The 8,885-nt window shown below is 32.8% G+C and overlaps 1 non-coding gene across 1 annotated transcript; it reads right to left on the bottom strand.

Moving 5' to 3' along the window:
• Positions 1-370: 370 nt before the first annotated feature.
• TRNAL-CAA (transfer RNA leucine (anticodon CAA)) lies at positions 371-483 on the bottom strand. The gene is made up of 2 exons: positions 446-483; positions 371-415 (listed from the first exon to the last, which is right to left on the bottom strand). It is a non-coding gene; the product is annotated as a tRNA-Leu (tRNA).
• Positions 484-8,885: the final 8,402 nt, after the last annotated feature.

Genomic DNA, 8,885 nt, shown 5'->3' with positions numbered 1-8,885 from the left:
AAATCTTTGTGTGATGAGCACGAGTATTTGTTCTGAGCCTGGTTGTCAATTTATCTATATAAGTATGAATTTAGAAGTATATAAGTATGTTTATCAGTTATTTGGTTACCATAGTACAAGCTCTGCTTAGTTTGGAATCAAATGACCGTGTGTGAGTTGTCCAATAATATTTATTTATTTATTTATTTATTTATGTACAAGGTTCAGTTTTAAATATATTTCATTACTTAACATTACATGCGTAAACTTTAAAAACAAAAAAAAATGAAAATAGTCTTACGCTCAAAAATCTGGATGAAATAACTAGAATATTATAGCATCGTTGAACAAAACTTTGTTCTGCTTTGTAAAAGAGTGGAATAAAAGTATATGTCAGAAGTGGGATTCGAACCCACGCCCTCAGAGAGGACCAGAACGCCCGGTACCCGTTGAACGGGCAAGTTGCCTTGAGTCTGGCGCCTTAGACCGCTCGGCCATCCTGACAATGACGAGGTTGGGCAAAAAGGAGACCACATTTACTAAAAGACTTTTTTTTGTTTTTATGGCTTAAACGGTGTAATATGAAGACTATATACGAATCACTCGCAACTGCAAACAAAGCCATTATTTGATTACTGCATGTAACGTTTGGACTAAATTGATGTGCTGGTAAGCGCTTTTATAACATTCAAATATTCACTTCTTAGTACGAAGTCTGATTTTCTTTAAAAAGTATTTATGTTTCGTGATCTTACCAGATTTCGTAATACCTAGATTCATTTAAAATTTCCTAACTTTCCTGCTACCTTCCCTGGCCCTGATCGTTTCTGCGTAACTCTCTGAAATAAATTAAAGCATCAATTGCTTGTCAATGTTTAGAGTCCAAAGGAAAATATACTTATAAAATAACTGAGGGATTTAAACAGGAACTTCTAAGAAACAGTACAAAAACTCGTATATTCTATTTACACGGAATACGTTCAAGGATATTTCCTTTAACTTTAACTAAACACACTTGTGTTGAAGTGGCCTTAACTCTCTCTTACATTCAAAGGGCCGGGATTCGATCCCACGACCTTCCATCAATAACACCGCAGGTTTCCCTCTCTAGTACCGAATCAATATAAGATCCGATTTCAAATTCACTTCTTAGGTGTGTACAGTCATGAGCAAAATAAGTATACACTTTCACACTTCAAAGCTTACAAATCGTCACAGTTTCATACTTAAACAAATTTATTGACACGAAGAAGAAGACTTAAATAAAAGTATTTACGGAGGATCTACTTGAAAATTTTATTGATTACTTGACTACTTGATTTTTCCCACTTTGAATATTCCTATACAGTTTGGTAGAAAAATTTAAAGTAAACCACATGGCTTTGTGTCGGGAGGTCGTGGGTTGGATTCCCACACGAAACAGTTATTTTTGCGATCCTCAAATTGTTGTCTGATTGTATATGTATCCATTGTTTGTATGTTAGTAAAATCCCCGCGACAGAAAAGCAATTATAATGCCGAAGTTGTCATTTAAAAAAAACTTGCATAAAAGATATTGGTTTGAAAATGCAAGAGTGTATATTTATTCGTGTCCATAACTATACCATTCGAATTTAATTCCAAATTCTCAATATGTAGGCGTATGTTTCACGCATCTGTAATGAAGTTTTTTTTCTCTTGTACAGATAAAGGGTACCGTCAAATAATTCGACAGCCGGATTATTCCCGCGTTCATGAAGATAATACGGAAAAATTTGGTTATTTCTTTGTCATATTGTAGAAACGACATATTTTATTATCAAAGTGCCTGTTTCTTTACTCGGTGTATTTCTTTTGCTGTCAATTCTGAGACGTTATAATTTAATCATTTTGAGCGTGTTGTTTTTGTTTATAATGTTCATTCATACAAGTATTTACTCACGCCAGTTCTTAACTTAACATACTCATAATTCTTCTTGAATCACAGTAATAAAATATCGCTAACTGTTTAGCTTACTGTTTAACAGTTATAATTTTTTGTTATAAAAGTTTCGCTTGTAGTTTGTCTAAAAAATACGTATGTATTTCAATCATCAGCACGATTTAGAAGTAAACAAAAAAAACTAAATCGACGTCACTTATCTTCAAAGACATTCAAACGAAATATATTTCAAATAAAAAGTCTATCTGCAAGATATTTATTCATGAACCAAGAAATAATATTCAAACGCCGAGACAATCGTTTTCAAAAGCAACACTGCGGCCGCAGATTTTTTTTCTAAATCAAAAAGTAATTTACGCATCGCCAGTATCTATCTATCATAGCGCCCTCTATAATAAATTCTCGACTGAACTTTTGACTCAAATTGTTCGATTTGGGTCGTTTCGCTCATTTCGTCGTTTGTCCTTTGAATTTTAATATTGAAGGAAGATTAGTTAGGCTCCTATTTCTATCTTTGTAATTTTGTACCGCTGTTCTATCAATCAATTACAAAACAAATTATGGTTGCTGATCTAGTCAATTAATAATCTAAACCAAGAGTTATTAAATTAGTCCTTTCGTAGATAAGCTTTGGTAATTGACCAATAGAAATGTTTTTTCTTTGCGCAATACAATAAGTCGAATTCTGGCTTCATTTATAACGCTCTTTGGAGGTTCGGGTATTAGATTTTATTTTAAGTGGCAATCTCTTAAAGTCTAGTAGTCAAATAAGATGATGCCTGAGGGCTGTCTGTCAAGCCAAGCAATCCCTCTCATACATTACTCGAATGCTTCCATCAGTTTTCGGAGTCAAAAATGATTTTGTAGATCTATTTAACACAAATCGATCACAAACTATCCACATTCTTGAATAACGACCAAAGATATTCATAGCTTTCCATTACGACTTTCCGAAGTATTCCCTAGAGCGCATTTTACAGCTAAACTTCAATGGACAACGACTGAATTTATTACCGAAGTTGAAACTAAGATTATTAAAGTGAGTTGCAGTTAGGTAGTGGACGGAAGAAACTTTCCTGTTAGTCGGTGAGCTATTAGGTTTACGGTATCGAGTTGATGTCGAACCCAACACGGTTACAAGTTCTGAACGACTGTTTAAGACTCCCGTTTGTAATGTGGATCTGTGCAAACGTACTGGAGCTCAGCTGGTTTCGGTTTTAGATTTGAGTTTGAAACTTGGATTTATCGTCTGCAGCTTTGAGGGACGTGACTGATTTGCTGCAAAGCAAATACGGTTTGGAAGTTCCATTGATGAAGGTATCAATCCGTTTTCAGATTGCTAAGCTTAAAGAAGATTGGTATCAAACGGTAATTTTATAATGTGAAGGTCAATTTGTATCTTATTTTTGTAGGTTTAAATTTCTACGCTCACTAGTTTCGGCTGTTCGTTGTTCATATATCAGTCAGACACTCAGACACTCACTGAGTAACGGAGGGGTTTTATACGTATTAATTATCAATAACTCATTCAAGAATATCAAGCAAATAATGCAGGGTTTTATACAAATAATCTCAATACAGAATTGCTAAGCTCTTTATATAAATTAAATAAGAATTACATTAACATTGTATGCTAAATATGTGCTTTAAATTACCCGCAAGAGGTCACAGGTGGCAAGTTGCAGGCATTGCCACGTAACGTACATTTTATTGCCACTTACACTAACCACGGAGAGATATATGTAAAGCAGCGTCTACGAATGTAACTAACTATGTGTACTGTACATATAAGCGCGCAGTTTGTTATGTGAATGTTCCTTAATAATATGTTAATGCAGAAGAGAAGTAGCAAGAGAAATATGAAAAAGGTAAAGTTACTTGTGTTTATGATAGTGTTTAGCTTTTAATAGTGTGGCTTGTTATCAAATAAGACTATACAAATTTAAAAATACTATTAGTAAATACATAACTTATTTATGCAATAAGTTGCAAACGTATATTAATGGAGTTCAGTAGAGCTACGGAAAATCGCTATAATTCACTAAAAATATTCATTGATTGGAATACAATTCTAAAAAGATTTAATATTATTAAGATACCGATAAAACAGCGTATTTGAATCGATTATATAGACAGCGTGAAAATTCCATGAAAATTCAGAAAAAATCTACTATTAGAACTCCACTGAAAAAAAATCTAAGCGATGATGAGAGTAGTTATTAAGAAAGAACGAACAATATAACATCTCAGTTACAAACAGTATCAAAACAAACCAGTTGTTACATTTGCAAGGATTTCATTAGTGCAGTCATGAACAGAGCAACTTGGACCGCAACGAAACTTGGGCGATAGTTGGAACTTGTAAGTAAAAAACTTTAAAATTAGTTGTACGGTTAAGGGTACTCTGAAATGAGAAGGAAAGTTCCGCCGCACATTGTATACTGTCACCGGTAGAGATAGTTTCGAGTTTGTAATGTCAATACTAGAGGATAGTGGTGCTAAATATAAAATGAGGTAGTGGAAATTAAGTAGAATATAATCTCTCAATTTAGACTATACAATATGTGTAGATTTCTTACCGACTTCAAAAAGAGTGGGTTTGTAATTCAACGTTTATTTTTTATGGTGTTGTTCCCAGAAGATTCGATATAACAAGTATAATCTGTACTTTATTATCATACGCTACATATTTCGGTTCTTCTTATATAATATTATAGGTGATTATCAACTCCCTAATGTTTTTCTGTAAATCACTCTTGTCTTCATTTACCTCAAATATTCTATTATAATATTAAGCAAAAGAATAATACTGCTAATTACTACTAAAGCCTAGATAAAAATAGTATTTATTGAAGTTTATTTATTTTCTCATAGTAATTAATCATCTAGTATTCTAGTCCACTAATAACAAATGACTAATGTTTCTAGTCTGTCTTAGACAGTCGTTACAGGGTAAATTATAACGTGAAATGTAATTCTTAATGTATCATAGAAAGAAATTAGATATTATAGGGATATTTTTATTTTTTGATAAATGCATGCATAGTATGTATGCGGAGGGGACGCCCTAGAAAGACATACACAGATCATATCGGTCATATCTTGAAAATGTTCAAGTGCGAAGTACTCGTAACCGGCGGTCATGTATGACACGATGTATGGATGTGAATGAGGCAAGGAAAGTTTGTAGGGCTCGCCCCAAATGGCGTTCTTTGGTGTCTGACTACCCCTATGAGAAAAAAGCGTGATATCATGTATTTTTAGCTAATAGATAACGAATTGTCGTTACGTCAATACTCACGTTTTATTTCAAAAGTGTAAAATTTAACACTACTTTCAGTTTAAAAAAGTATTTCAACCAAATTCTAGAGAACATTTCACAAACTGAAATAAAGAGAACATCCCCTTAACACAGTACATTGTCGAACAAGCCTGTAACAGAGGCTTCGTCGACGGAAATGAATTCGGTATCGCAATGTAGATGTTTCGAATATTGGAATGAAAACCAACTGGCTTCGTATTGGTAAACTCAACACATTTTACAAATGTATTTGTGTTCCAGAATCTGGTTTGTTGAATATTTAAAACAGTTACGGATTCATAAAATTATTTTCGGCATAGAAAACTTTCATTTATAGTTTTATAATTGCATACCAAATTGAAATAACATAATTTAGTTTTTCTTAAGATTAATAATTAAGCCGCAGTATAAATACAATTAATATTTAGAAGGAATGTATATATTTCTGTATTTTAAGACGCCATATCTATTTTTAAATATAAAAAACATAAACATAGTGTTGCTTCTGACTCTGATTCATTTCTGTCCACATTTCAAGAAAAATAAAAAAATAATTTGATGTATTTATGTTTGTCTTCTCTCATTAACAAAGTAAACGCAAGTATCTTATAATTTTTTTCTTACTTGTATTATACGAGTATATCTTTTTAATTTTGTTTCATTATAATCTTTGCTCAATTAATTTCCTATAATCTATTCATTTATTCCGACATTAGCCTACTTTGCATTCTCTAAATCATCTTAGCGGTTCACTTAGCGTTTATATTTGTTATTCCAATAGCTACCATCAACTTATTTACATAGAATTAAGCTGCGACTTAGAAATCGTTGGCTTACATAATTTAAGCGTCGGATTTAGAAAATAGAAAGACATTTCAGCTGACAGTGATAATTATTTTGCCAGACATGACTCTATTTTGAAACGATTTCTCGTAAATCCTTTTAAAAGATCAAACGCAGTGAAACATAAAATTGCATGAAGCTGTTTTCTGTGAAATAGCTGACCCGCGTGACTACGCACACGTGTAATTGTTTTCAAATATTCCTCGTAATGCTTTTGTTTTTTCATTTCATAAAAAATAAATCCCCATGCTTTAAATAAAACAATTATAGCTAATCTAAACGTTTTCGAGAATTGCGCTTAGCAACAACGCATACAAATATTACGTCTTTCGGTAGGTGTCGATCAACATCATTGATCAGCATCATTTCTTTTGGGTTAGATTAATACGTAAATATGCAATGTTTATAGTTTTAACGTTGACAAAGTCAGGAAATTGTTTTACAACAGTAACTTATTTGTAGAAAAAGGAATAAATCTTAAGGTTTGAAATAAACTCAACCATCCCCACGTATTAAAATATCTTCGATCGTTTTTCGTACTTTGATGACGTAAGGTTAGATTAAATTGGGCGCATGATTGTATAATTTGCTGCGTGATTAAATGGTACCCTTTTTCCTATCAATATTGGATTCGGTGAAAGATGAACGAAAGCAGAATTCATATTCAGTCGACATCAAACGAAATCGGATGAGGATTGATGATGGCGATTATGGCGTTGATCTTCAGAAAAAACGGGCATTTGAGGTCGGATTGTCATAGGACCAAACGTGATGAATTATGAGACTGTTTTTTAAATTATACCATGGTCAAAGCTGACTCGGCAAACGCTGTTTTGCCAGATAAATTAAAAATAAGTAGTGTCACTTAGGGGTATGAAAAATAGATGTTGGCCGATTCTCAAATCTACTCAATATGCTTACTAAATTTCATAAGAATTGATCAAGCCGTTTCGGAGGAGTATGGTAACTAACATTGTGACACGGAAATTTTATATATAAGATAAATATCGAATAGAACAGGGATCAATCTGTAAAAGCAAAATAGGGAGATTAGAATTACTGAAACTAAAAGGATTTATGGAATAAGCTCAAGGTACATTGCTTTTACGGATTTTGTTGTATAAAAAATGTAGGAAATATATATAGATAGTCACATTTGTAGCCCATTCATTTTAAACAAATACATATCATATTTGTTAAATTCACATAGCGCCTTAAAAAAAACACTCGCTTATAGGGTGTACTAACCCGAATGTTGTAAAGCGCCACCTGTTGTTAACTTTCAAATTTAATAAGACATTTGCTTATCTACGGTAAAAAAAATTTCGTCGAGTAGCGCAATTCTCTACAGTCGGTTCTGTCGAGTATCTAGAGTTCTACAAATAAAATGTGCTGCCAAAATAGTTTCTAAGGAGCCCACTAGGGGCGCTAATCAGATTTTCGTGCAAAATTCTTGATAGCTTGTCCTGTCGGTAGTCGATAGTGATAGAGAATCGAGAAATCGCAATCTAACGCTCGCATGACGTCGACTGAAATAAACTCTCTATTTCGGTAATTATTTCTCATTGTATTCGTCATCGATGTGCAATGTGCATACCTATTCGATAGACCTATACATGTATTAATTATCTGTGGTTAGAATAAGTTTCTACTCTACTACTAATTCGTAATGTAACCTACTAACTTTTTTCAAGTACGTAAAACTTACTCAGATTTTATATATAACATCACGTTATTACAGTTTAATTTAATTCATTCGTCGTGATAGATATCGTTAGTCGATTAGTAGTCGATTATTTACGTTTACTTCACTCATACAGCTTCTCTGAAGCTTGGCATTTGGCGATCCTACATCTAACTAGCCATATGTATTTCCAAAGCCTGGAGTACCAAAGTTCACATTTATCATTCTTGTTCAACGTTAAATACGCCTACGGACCATTCATTATGACGGACTCTCTAATCCCTCTTTGACATTATTTTTAAGCATTTGTTTAATATAATTATCAAATCTAATAGTTTTTCTGCAACTATTCGTTTGAGCTCTCTTTTCAAACTTTGCCAGATTATGTACTTATATTCCATTTACTGCTATTTTTTACTTACCACGTTTTGTTTTGTCATCTTCTTTTCATCCGAGTGATTTTTCGTAATATGTCGGTCTGGTAGAGTTTAGCAGTTAAGTGATAATTAATCTTATATGATTTCGATGAAGTTGAAGTTAGGGTGAATAAATGAAACCAATATAACGTCGTATTATTTATTTTCGTGTGTGTTTCAGCCGCCCGGTACAGATACGAGCGGCGTTTACTCTTTACGTTAAGTACACGTATGTAACGCTACTTTTTACCAAATTGTCGAAATACTGATATTATCAGAGGGACCCACGGTCCCGCAACGCAAACATTTAGCGGCACCAACTTTGAGAGAAACACCTGGCTAGCTCTTTATATGTAGATAACATTATAAAATCTAACAATAGACAAGTTTTAGAATAGATATAGAAAAAACACGATATTCTAAACTTTAATATAGGTAGTCGTATCGAGTTTGTACGTAGGCCAAATTATAGGTACCTTTGTGAATTGAAATAACTAAATACTCTCATTGAATCTAACTAACAGAATCACCGACAGCTTAACGTACAACTATCAAACAATTTAACTATCAAATAATCTCAGAGTTACTTACGAAATAATTTCACTAATTTAATTCGTAATATCAATCAGATAGTAATATTTCATTTAATTTGGAATATATTTAGTAAAATCTTTGTTATATTTATAAGATATATCATGGGCGGGCAGACCGAATAGATAATGAATAGGTAAAATATCTAAA

Source organism: Anticarsia gemmatalis, chromosome 5 (genome assembly GCF_050436995.1).
Source record: "Anticarsia gemmatalis isolate Benzon Research Colony breed Stoneville strain chromosome 5, ilAntGemm2 primary, whole genome shotgun sequence".
NCBI classification, from domain to species: domain Eukaryota; kingdom Metazoa; phylum Arthropoda; class Insecta; order Lepidoptera; family Erebidae; genus Anticarsia; species Anticarsia gemmatalis.
This window is presented reverse-complemented; position numbering and strand designations above follow the sequence as displayed.